The sequence below is a fragment of the Triticum urartu genome, chromosome 3, assembly GCF_003073215.2.
Source record: "Triticum urartu cultivar G1812 chromosome 3, Tu2.1, whole genome shotgun sequence".
Taxonomy (NCBI): Eukaryota; Viridiplantae; Streptophyta; class Magnoliopsida; order Poales; family Poaceae; genus Triticum; species Triticum urartu.
The window spans coordinates 16994061-17006826 of record NC_053024.1 but is presented as its reverse complement, the minus strand read 5'-3'; the positions used below and the strand labels follow the sequence as shown (position 1 = coordinate 17006826).

The 12766-nt window shown below is 47.7% G+C and overlaps 1 pseudogene; it reads left to right on the top strand.

The window, feature by feature from the left end:
* Positions 1 to 347: 347 nt before the first annotated feature.
* On the top strand, positions 348 to 6007 carry LOC125542429 (annotated as a pseudogene).
* Positions 6008 to 12766: the final 6759 nt, after the last annotated feature.

Sequence of the window (12766 nt, the reverse complement as noted above, 5' to 3'; positions counted from 1 at the left end):
CATGCGTGCCTCCTTCAAGCTGTTCCCAGTCATTGACAGTGGGCATAGCCACCCTGACATGCCACATCAGCGCAGGATACGTCTGAATACAAGCAAAGTGACCGTATGTGCACAAGGACGCAAGTTAGATGACCACAAATTCGTATTTTTAAAGTTTTAGCACCAAACTGAACATTGAGCGTAAGTTGTATGACTGCAGGTGATATTACCTCGAAAAAAAATGCTTGTGTACGCATTCATGGAAATCCCTGGTTCCAACAAAAATGTTTAATGGTTTCAGCAAAAACAATGGCTAGTTGAAGAAAAAAAAACCCTGCTGGTTCCAACATTTTGCTGCCACGATTGTAGCACCTCCTGTCGCCGGTTCTAGCAAAAAGGCTGGTCGGTTCCAGCACCGTCGGCGTCGTCGCAGCACCTTCAATGCCCCCGGTTGCAGCACGCCACGACGCGGTCCCAGTTTCCATCGACGTTTGTTGCAGCACATCTCACCGTGGTTCACATCTTCTCCGGTGACCGGTCGCCGCTCGTAGCTCAGCCTCGTCGGAGGGTGTAGCGCAACACCGGAGGACAAAGGACGCATGGGTGGTGCACGGCCAGGCCGTCGCCTCGGGCGTGCGCGGGGCTGCCCGTCGTGGCCGGTTGCAGCACATAGGCTCAGCCGTCTTCGACGCCGACGACCTCGCCTGCCGGCATGGATAGAAGAGACGGTGTGGCGGAGGGCTCTCACCGGCTGTCCAGATTAATGAAGGAAGGGAGCAGGAGGTGATGGGATTAAACAGAGGAAGGAGATGCACTGCGTTTGGATAAAAAGAACGCGGTGCCGTTCCTTGAAATTTTCAGTTTTTCACCCAGTACCTCACACAGTCAGACCAGACGGCGAATTCGGCTACTGCTACTGATAAGCTCTGGTGCTGAAGCTCTGCACGCCATCCCTACATCCTCGGATCTCTCTCGTCCGCCGCCGCCGCCGCGCCCATGGATGTCGTGGGCGCAGCGTCCTGGCTAGTCCAGGTCGTCCTGGAGAAGCTCGTCAGCGACGGCATCGACGCCGCTTGGGCCGTCGCGCGCTCCGCCGGCCCCGGTCCGGATCCCGGAGGCGACGTCCACCGCCTCCGCTCCCGCCTGCAAAGCCTCCATCTCGTCCTCTCCGCGGCTCAGGAGCGCGTGCCCAGGGCGCGCAGCGAGGCCCTGCTCGGCTCCCTCCGCCGTCTCCGCCGACTCGCCTGCGACGCAGACAACCTGCTCGACGAAATGCTCTACCACCAGATCCACCGCCAGCTCCATCCGGACGAGGCTAATGGCACTTCCTCCTCGCTCTCCGCCGTCCAGTCAGTGGTCTCCAAGATTCGTGGCGCTAAGAGGGCGCGACTTGGTGGAGATGAGGATGCTACCGTCCGAATTGATGACATCTTGAAGCGGATGTGTGAAGCTGGAGACGATGTCCGTGAGGCAATCAAGATGGAGAGGTTGGACGCTGCTGTCACTTGCAGTGGCCAGGCTGCTGGTATGGATCGCCGTGGCTGGACAACAGCTTACGTTACCGAGCCAAAGATATTTGGGAGAGACGCTGTAAAGGAGCACATTGTGCAGACGCTCGTCAGCGCTGAGGCTTGTGGTGTCAACTTGTCAGTCCTTCCAATTGTGGGTAATGGCGGTGTTGGGAAAACTACTCTGGCGCAGCTCGTTTATAGCGATGCAAGAGTGCAAGGTTGCTTCAGCAAGCGGATATGGATCTCGGTGTCTGCCGACTTTGATGAAGTAAGGCTCACTCGTGAGATGCTGGACTGCCTATCAACTGGTGCAAGCAAGCATGAAGGAATCACAAACCTGAATAAACTCCAAGAGATTCTTGACGAGGATTTGAAGTCGAAGCGGCTACTCCTTGTTTTGGATGATATGTGGGAAGACAGTGATAAAAGCCGCTGGGACAAGCTGTTAGCACCACTAAGATGTTCGATGAATGGCAATGTCATCCTGGTCACAACAAGAAATCACTCGGTTGTAAAAATGATTTCTACTATGGACCCTATCCATTTAGATGGCCTGAAAGATGACGACTTTTGGCTTATGTTCAAATCATGTGCATTTGGTGATGAGAAATATGAAGGACATCCGAGCTTACAGGTTATTGGGAAGAGGATAGCCAACAAGTTGAAGGGTTACCCCTTAGCTGCAAAAAGTGTTGGTGCCCTGTTGAGAAGAGACCTTGATGGTGGCCACTGGATGTCAATTTTGCAAAGTGATGAATGGAAGCTACAGCAAGGGCCGGATGATATCATCCCAGCATTGAAACTTAGTTTCACACACTTGCCTTTCCGTCTCCAAAGGTGTTTTTCTTATTGTGCACTATTTCCCAAGGGTCACATGTTTGATGGGTTGGACTTGGTTCGCATTTGGATATCACAAGGTTTTATTTCTTCTGGAAGTAAGATAATGGAGGAGACTGCTTATCATTACCTGAATGATTTAGTGGACCGAGGCTTTTTCCAAAAAAGTACATACTATTCTATGCATGATCTGATTCATGACCTGGCACATATAGTTTCTTTAGAAGAATGCCATATGATGGACAATTTTGATTCAGGAAGTGGAACAGGTCACGCAGCTATTCGACACCTATCTATCAATACAAGATCTGCCTATAAGTGGAACCCACATGCCTGCAATTTTTCTCCCAGTGATAACTTTCAGAGAAAGCTGGCTTACATTGGTGAAAAAGTGCAGACCAAAAATTTGAGCACCTTAATGCTATTTGGAAAGTATGACAAAGAGTTTTCTGAAACTTTTTCCAAGGTATTCAAAGAAGTGCGGTATCTTCGCGTTTTGAGGTTGCCCACACTAAGTTATAGCATAGACTCTCTCATCTGTAACTTCAGCAAGTTAATCCATCTTCGCTACCTCGAACTAATATCCAGTGTTCCCGGTGCACCCTTGCCAGAGGTTATATGCCAACTTTATCACCTCCAGGTTCTTGATGTAGAATACTGGGTGCACCTTTCTACTTTACCACATGGGATGAGTAATCTTGTAAATCTGAGGCATTTTGTTGCTCGAGGTGAATTGCATGCAAAGATTGCTGGAGTTGGGAGGCTAAAGTTGCTCCAAGAGCTGAAGGAATTCCGAGTGGGAAAGACTAAAGACTTTCAGATTGAACAGTTAAACGGGTTAAGACAATTGGGAGGATCACTTGCAATTTACAATCTGGAGAATGTGGGAAGCAGGGAGGAGTCTATGAATGCTGGATTAAGAGACAAAATATACATCCATGATTTGCTGCTATCATGGTGTAAGAACCGGTTTGATGTGAGTTCTATAACTGAGGCACAGGTGCTTGAGGGTCTTCATCCACATTGCGGGCTTAAGCGCCTTCATATAACTAGTTATGGAGGTATTTATTCCCCAACATGGCTGAGCTCCAATTTTCCGCTCACCAGCTTAGAGTCTATCTATCTGGAGAATTGCACAAAATGGGAGCTACTTCCGCCATTTGGGCAATTTCCGCTCCTTAAAACACTGCATTTGGTTCAGTTGTCTGCTTCAACAGAAGTACCAATTATGTCCTGCGATGGTTGGGCTGAATCTGAAAAGCATGTCCTTTTTCCATGTCTAGAAGAACTTGTAGTAAGAGATTGCCCTAAACTAAGGTCATTTGCATCACCACAATCTTCTTCCAGTGGCAAAGGCTTTCATTTCGGTTGTCTCCGTCGTGTCAACATCTACAATTGTCCTCAGCTTATTCACTTACCTCAGTTTGGTGAGATGAAATCTCTATTCACAATGTCTATTGAGGGAGTAGGAGCATTTCCTCACATCAGATTGCTTGTGCGAGCATTGCATATCAAGGGGGGTGCTAGTGTGAGAACCTTGGATGAGGTATTAGTATTAGTTTTGACTGGCTGCAGACTTAATGCTCTTGAGAAATTAACAATTTCAAGCTTCCTGGATTTTGAATATCTGCCATGGGAAATTTTCTGTCAGCTTATCTCCTTAGAAATGCTGGTAATTATGGACTGCCCAAGGTTTTTCCTGCCTGTATATCCGTATGGCCAACAAGGTGAAAATATCTTCTCACCATTGCTCAAGAAGCTTGTCATCCAAGCATGTGGTATCACTGGGAAGCAGTTATCTGACGTGCTGTTGCAATTGCCCCTCCTTTATTTCTTGACTATTAGAAAAGTGTCCAAAAATAGCATCCTTGGCAATTGGTGGTCTGATTGCTGGGAATGTGAGCTCCACAACATCTGACAACCACCACTGGACAACTGATGGCTTGTTGCAAATCCCATCTGCTCTCTTAAATGGACTTCAGTATTTGTGCATAGAGGACTTCCCAGATCTGGTTCTCCGGGGCAGTGAAAGTTTTTTTGGATTTATGTCACTCAAAACACTACACATAACAGGATGCCCTGAGTTTTTCATCTCCATAATGACAGAAAAGGAGAAATCTAGTGGCAGCTGCCCCCTCCTACCACCATAGCTACAAGACCTTCTGGTTACTCACATGGATAACAAGTTGCTGACCTCCATGCTTTCTAATCTCACCTCGTTGTCCATCTTGTCGGTATCACGGAGTCCAGAGCTAACATCTGTTGCTCTTCATCCTTGCACATCTTTAGAAACATTGATTGTCGAGAAATGTTCTAGGTTATCTGCTCTGGACGGTACGGGGTCCCTCTGCAGTATCAAGCACATGCGGATATTTGAATGCCCTAGTTTGGCCATAAATTGCGGCCCTACTTCATCACATGGGCAGGACCAGGATCTGTACTTTTTACTGCATCTGGAAAAGCTTGAGATCGGTAACACTTCATTCTTTAACACGGCAATTTGCAAGAGCCTCCCCTCTCTCCAACATGTAGTGTTTTTCATGGTAATAACGAATAATATTTGCATTGATGTTTCAAACCTACTCAATATGCAATGGTTTCTCATGCCCTCATTCTCTGCAGGCAAAGAATGTGAGATGCTTCACAGAAGAACAAGACAAAGCACTTTGTCACCTAACATCTCTTCATACTCTTGATTTTTGCTATTGCACTGATCTCCTATCGCTGCCTAAGGAGCTGCATCTTCTTTCCTCCATCAAGAGATTATCGATTAAGGCTTGTCCAGGAATTCTCTCATTACCAGAAAAGGGCCTGCCAGGTTCCCTACAGGAGTTGTATGTGAGCAACTGCAGTACAGACCTAAAGGAACAATGCAGGAAGACGAAAAACGTTAGATGTGTTTATGTTGATAGACATGCAGGAAAATTCATAAGTATACGCAAGATGTTACGGCTGTATTTTAGGTACTATTTCCTAATTTTATTTATTTATTTACTGTATTTATACACGCAGAATCTTATTGTTACTGAATAACCAGTAATAATGCTGACCCAAGTTTATTTTTTTTTGCTGGCTTAATTCATTCACAGGAACCAGAAAAGATGAGGGTCCATTCTGATGGAAATTACAATTTTTCGAGCTACTAAATCCATGTGGTGATTTGTTGTTTGTTTCATGCAAGTGGCAGAAACATCTCTCTGATGAAAGTCCGGAAGTGAAGGTGGTTTCATGAGGACCCTGTCCAGATTCGGCAATACTCATGGGAGGCCTGCATCAGGCTTCTAAAAGATTTCTCTTCTAAAAGATCAGGCTAAAAGGGAACCAGAAACCTGCTTTCTCATAGCAGACAGGGTTCTAATCAGTATCTATTTCTGTTGGCCATGTCCGCCAGACGATGAGGCGTTGCAAAGGTTAAATTCTTTCCCTGCGTGCACACGGGTAGGTGGTCACCAAACTAGACTGTTTCCTTGAGAATCCCAAGCTAGGTTATTGGAGATGTCACCAAGTCATGATCCAGAGCTAAGTATAGATAGTGTCGGTTGTGGAAATTGCACTGAAGAAAAAAAATGCAAGGGAAGTAATCTTAGAGTTACTGATGAGTTGGGCATGTCCATAGCAGAGAAAGCAAACCTTCTGTGCTCACTTTGCTATTTAGAGATGTCAATACTTTATCTTGATAAGTTTATCTTTAACGTCATTTCTAGCCATTTTATACAGCTTGTCCATATTATTTTCTTTGTTCAAGAGGTTGGCATGTTCCAGTATTGCTCGTGCTGCTGCCAGTAAAATGTGTCTACAAAGATCAAGTCACAACAGTAGATGTGGTTGCTCTTTGCTTTGCAAAGAAGAGTTGCCATGTTGACTCTGCTCATTGACTTGCGCGTGAAACATGGACACAATTTTTCTTTGCTGCACAAACAGACAGGTTCCCTTTGTTAACTTTGCTACGTTTAGGAGGTTTGGCTTGAAGCTAGTGTGTGTGCAATGGTTCAGTGAAGTTGGTAATGGTACATAATTATCTGAAATCTTGGATGATTCGGCAAACTATCCTTGCCTGGCTTCAAAAGTTGTAAGCTAACTTTAGTGTTAAACATGCTTTGTCCCGAACATGATCAAACATTTCTACACATTTGGATGTTACCCTTGAAAAGTTATTCAGGCTAAACATTTGGCTGAGCTCTTGTTGTTTCTTGCCAGTATGCCAGGCATGTCACCGCTACCGGTCTAAAAGCATTGTCTATCTGTCTGTGGCTTGTATAACTGTTTGCTCACCTTTTGTTTTACAGTTTTAGCCAAATATCTTGACACTTACCAAGATGATCCTGCAAAATTTGGAACTTGTAACAAAAGTATCAACAGATGTAATTACAAATAAGCAGCAGAGGATGCAGTATAAGAGGCTCAGTCAGCCAGTTTGTTCCTTCTGTCCTAGTAATACAGTGTATTCACCAGCATATATGACAAATCATAGTGCATCAGTTCTTGCACGGTCGGTCGCAAGTGCCGAGGAAGTGTCGGTGCACCTGAACTCATCGTCTCATCGACATCATCGTAGCTCTTGTAGATGGGTTCACACTTCTTCACGACATCGTCGCAGGTGTAAAGGCCCGAGAAGGAGGAGTTGTAGTAGGTGCAGCATGGCAGCTTGCCCGGGTTGATGTCGATTGCCTCGCCCTCACTACCGGATGTTGCACGCAGGCACATCCCCGTTGCACATGCCCGGGAAGACGAAGATCCCCATGACCAGAGCGGCCTGGAGGACCATGATCAGCGCCAGCGTGCTGCCCTGCATGGCTACTATCTAACGGCTTAAGTATAACTGATCTGCTATGTGCTCCTGGATCTGCGCCTTGACAATGTATATGGTGTCTGATGGGTCGACCTTGAGGGAAATCGTCTTGCTGGCGAGAGCCTTCACCAAAATCTGCATTCTCGACTCACCGGACCAGCTGCACCTACTCGGGAAGGCTTTGGGAACGTGTGCTCGGTCAAAGAGTAGGCCTGACTCCGAGCTGGACCCTCTAAAGCTTTGGTCTGTTTCGTAGATGTCTCTGCTTTTGATAGCGAAGGCGCAATGGAGCAGTTCTGGGTATCTATATGTAGGTGTTTTTTTTTTTGAAACGAGGCAAAAGATTTGCCATTTTCATTGATTAAGCAATTTTCATTGATTAAGCAGAAGAGAGTTGCCTGGTTAATTAGAGAAAAACCGGGCGAAAACCTAGATTACAACCCCCACAGGGCACACACAGACGACCTGACCACAAACGCCAAACAATCGACCGAAGCGTCGAGGACTTGACAGCTCCGATTTTGCTGAAGAGCATCACATGAGAAAGTTGCACGCCTCACACCGACCTAGTCCAATGCAACATCCGGAGAGCACTGCCCGCTGAAAACCACTCTCATGGAGTCATCGTTGCCGCAATGGCATCGCCGGCCGCAGCTCCGACTTCTTTGTCACAGCACGAAACCAGCATAGGCGCACCCATTAGCGCACTGGACCGTCGACATCAGAAGGACAAGCCGCGACCCAGCTTCGCTTGCCACCATCGTCGTCGCCACATGAGTCGCAACGCCGAACCGCCTACATCACCAGACGGACACTAGCTGACCGCAACGTTGTGCACGTCCAGCCTGCTGGAAGCACCAAAGGAACCAAGATCTTCAAGACGGCGTCCTAAAGAGGGAAAACGACGCTGAAGACGCCGCCACCGCCCGACCCTGCAGCAGAATCTTGGCTTCCGCCTGAAGATCTTGATCCGGGAGATGAGGATGCGCAGATCTCCTCGACGACGCCTCCAAGGAGGATAGCGGCGCCCACAGACGCCGTCGCTGCCGGCCGGCAAGCACCGGCCTGGCTTTCACCCGGCGTAGCACAACCACCACTCCCACGCAGTACCTCCACTGGTCCATGCACCCCAACGCAGCGAGCACGCCAACGCTGCACAGGGCCACCTCCTTCCTCGTCGCCGACAAACGCAGGCGAGCCAGAACAGACCAATCCTAGTCAGATCTGGCACCCACACCCGCTGCACCGCCGTGAGCCGCCCACAGCCACCGCAAATCACCTGAGCCGGAGGGGAGGGCTGCCACCCCGCCCTTGATCCGCCAGGCCGAGCCGCCGAACGGCTGCTCGAAGCCCTCCATATCGAGGCACCGACGCAGAAGAGCCGGATCCAGCCGCAGCTGGCCAGATCCATAGGCCACCACCTCCAGCGCATGCAACAAGTTGAGACGGCAGGAGCTGAGCATCGTCAAGGAGCGCGTGAAGCCGACGCGACTCGACGCCCAGGCAGACCACGTCAGCGCCAAAGCAGCCACGCAGCGCAACAGAGAGGAGCCGAGCCTCCCCGCCGTGAGACCCCATAACCAGGCAGAGAGAAGCCCTGCCGCCGCCGTCCGCCACGCGGGCTTAGCCCGACGGCGTCCTCCGGCGACGGCAAGGTGAGGGAAGGAGGCGGGGAGGGGTCCGGTGACGCTGGATTGGGGATTCCGCCCTAGCCGCCTGAGAGGCGCCCGGGGGGGGGGCGGGGGGGGGGGGGGGAGGAAGAGTGTTTTAACCAACTCTCTATATGTAGGTGTTGAGATCACCTACAGTAGCGTTGCCGGTGCTCCGCCTGCGCCCTTAACATGGGGGTGCGTCGCCTGAGCCGTTGGTGGCGCAGTGGAGATTGGGGGAGGGCTTGACGGGGAGCCCTCCACCGGCCACCGCACTGATCCATGGTGGGTTGCCACGGCCGCCTGGGGAGAGGGAAACGAGAGGTAAGTTTTTTTTAAAGGGGGTAAAGATGATTTTTTTAGGGCTAAAAATGAGATGTGAGTTTTTTTTGAGGGGTAAATGAGATGTGAGTTGAGCATCGCCACTGGGCTTGCTCGATCTGAGCCTCATCGTTGGCTGCGACGGCCTTGTGTGGCTAGGTGGGCCATTTCTGTCTGGGTGCCCAGGACATGACGTGGATCGTATTTCTCGCACATGTCGACGGGTAGTCAGGTAACGTGGGAATATCCTATTCACCGCACTTTGCGGCAAACTGTGAGGTTTCGCAAAGGGAGATCGAGGGATCGTTCCAGCTGGGCCAGTCCGTTTAAGTGTTTCACCGTCACCGGGTTTGGGAACCTTCTAGAGGTCCCAGCCGGTTTTTTCTGGTTTTGGGAAACTTCTAGAAGGTTCCTAATTCGTTTTTTTTCTTATTCTGTTTTTTCTTTCTCTTCTCTCCTTTCTTCAAATTTCTGTTTATTTTTCTTTTGCTTTAATTTCGTTTTTTCACTTTCCTTTCTGTTTAATTTTTCATTTTAAATTTTTTTCTTCAATTTTTCAAAAATCCTTGTGTTTTATTGTTTTGTTCATAAATACGAAAACCTTCCAGGATTTTTAATTTTTCGTACTTTTCAATAAATGTCCTGAATTTTAAAAATTGTTCCCATTATAAGAAATTGTCCACAAATTTAGAAAAATGTTCATGTTTCAAAAATTGTCTTCAAAATCTTCATTTCTCAGGAGTTAAAAAATTGTTCACGTTTTAAAAAATGTTCGCAATTTTTCAAAAATTGTTGGCGCTTTAGAAAATATGTTTGTGTTTTGGAAATTTGTTCATTATTTTAAAAATGTTCGCAATTTTTTTAAAAAGTTCAAAGTATCAAAAATTGTTCGTGTTTTAGATTTTTTTTGAATTTTTTGAAAAATGATTCCATTTACATTTTTTTCATATATATACAAAAAATGTTCATATTTTCAAAATTGTTCGGGATATTCAAACTGCACCCAGTTTCATAATTTTGGTTATGTATTCATCAACAAAACACTGTAGCCGTACTATCTAGCATGGTTAGTGCAGTATAACTGGAGATCCATGGTTCGAATCCTACCTCGCGGGCGCCGTTGTTTTTTTGCGCATTTTCCGGTTTGACGGCCAGGTCCTGTTCTGCCCCAACGGGCCGGCCCAGTCGGGCGCTTCCTGTGCGAAGGGTCGTCCTTTTGCCGCAGAATGCGGCAAATAGGAGCTCCCAGTAATGTGTACCCCTCTGTGCCTCGCTAGGTAAGATTGGGCCAGAACCTTCCTAGACCGTTTTTCGGTGGTTCTATCGTTTTTTTCTCTTTTAGTTTAGCTAGTTTAGCATTTTCTTTTCTTTTTCTTTTTTCTTTTGTTTCCTTATTTATTTTCAAATTCATGAATACTTTTTTCAATTTGATGATCATTTTCTAACGCACGAATATATTTTGAATTTGACATTTTTTATCATTAAAAATTCAATTTCATGGACAAGTTCTCAAATTCGTCAACATTTTTTATTTTGCGAACATTTTTTGTATTGGCAAAGAGCAAAGTTATGCCTATGCGGACGAAAAGAAAGGAAAATCGAAGCTATCAAAATAGTGATAAAAACTATAGGAATGACTATATCTACACAAACCATTTCTTAACATCACAAGAAATGTTCTCCAATAACAACGCCTTCAGAAAAGAAACACTGCTGAAGCAACGCCTTTAGAAAAGAAACACTGCTCAAGCGTTGCCATCTCTTGATCCAACCACCGAAGGCCAGATCCTAGGTTTTCACCCTAAAGATTATGTCGAAGCAAATTCGAGCAATGACGATGCAAGAATATCATCATTGTCAGATATAACCAACTAGGATCTGACATAGAGTTTTCACCCCGGAGCTCAAGACCAGGTATTCGAGAAGGAAATCAAATCAAAGTCAACATGTATTGTCACCGAAAAAGGGTTGCCCCTCAGTTTATATTATAAAGCACCATCACCAAGCATCCGACAACAACAAGGTTCGAAAATAAGAAGGGAAGAAAGCACAAGTCATAGCAAGGGGAACAGGGAAGGTCTTGCTGGGGGCACAACAGAACAAGCCCCAAAACAGTCTAAGGAAACAGCTACTACTCCGGCTCCGGAGGAGGAGGTGGGGGCGGTGGAGCCATCGCAGCTGCAGTGGAGCGAAGACCCGTGATGATGGCGTCAACGTTGACCAGGTCGCACCGCTTGCTAAGCGGTCTCCATCGCTGTAAGAATCCACACAATTTGAAGACGGCGTCAGTCACACGACAGGGGATAATGTGCTCTATGACTAGCTTGTTGCGCATGTTCCAGAGGGTCCAGGCAAGGGCACCCATGGCGACCCAAAGGGAGGGTCGCCTACTACACGGGAAACTAAGGATTTCCCGGAAAGTGTCCGGGAGGTTATCATGGCACCAAGTCCCTCCCACAACTTCCTGGAAGCAAGTCCATAGGAATCTCGCTGCCGGGCATCGGAAGAAGATGTGGTTGGTGTCTTCCGGGATTCCACATAGAGGGCATAAGCCATCACCCGGGCCATTACGTTTAAGAACCTCAGTGCCCGAGGGCAGTCGACCACACATCCATTGCCACAAGAAGATATGGATCTTCAATGAAAGTTTAATATCCCAAAGCACCATGAGCTCGGTAGGGCCCGGGGTAGCTACCATGGCGTGGTATAGAGATTTCGTGGTAAATACGCCGCGTGGGTCGAGGTGCCACGCAATGGAATCCGGTTGAAGGGAGGGAGTGTGCAAGGCTATGCACTCTAGCAACTCCTCCCATTGCTCCTGTTCACGCGCCCCGAAGGTGCCGCGGAAAGAAATAGCGCCCAAATTATCCAAAGCAGCGCTCACCGTAAGGTGAGAGTGAGTGCAAATCGAAAATAGCGCAAAGAACCGCTCGGCGAACGGTCTTGCTCCGGACCATCGATCCACCCAAAATAGAGTGTTGTTACCGGATCCCATGGTAATCGATGTTCCAATCCGAAGGACCGGCATCAACTGGGTTATGGACTGCAAAAACTGGGATCCTCCCACTCTAGTAGCGAACACCAGCGGTTGCCCACGAAGATATTTCACATGAATGATACTAGCCATAGCCATTTCGCAAGGAGCGAGATGTTCATCCGTTTGGAGGAGATTACCCCAAGGCCCCTTGGTCCTTGGGTTTGCAGATTTCAAACCACTTGACCATGTGGTATTTCTGCTTACCATCTTCTCCAGCCCAGAAGAACCGGGATAGGTATTTCGTGATCTTCTGATGAAGGGATTCATGCAAACTATAGAATCTCATGAGGTACATCAGTAAACTGATAAGGGGAGTTCATAAGAACCACCCTGGCCGCCTTGGAGAGCCGCCGCCCCTGCGGAGGCTCCACCATGTGCTGGAGCTTGGAAACTACGGGACGGAGATCCTTCACTTGAAGGCGGACATCACTAATCGGCATGCCGAGGTAGGTCGTTGGGAGGATCCCAAACGACAATTTAGACGGTGAGCTATGAGGTGGGCCTCCTCTGCGGAATATCCAATTACCATGACCTCACTTTTAGCAAAGTTAATAGTGAGACCGGACATCTCCCGGAAGCAGAGGAGGAGAAACTTCAGATTCCTAATTTCCTCTTCGAAGCCCTCCACCATCAAAATAGTGTC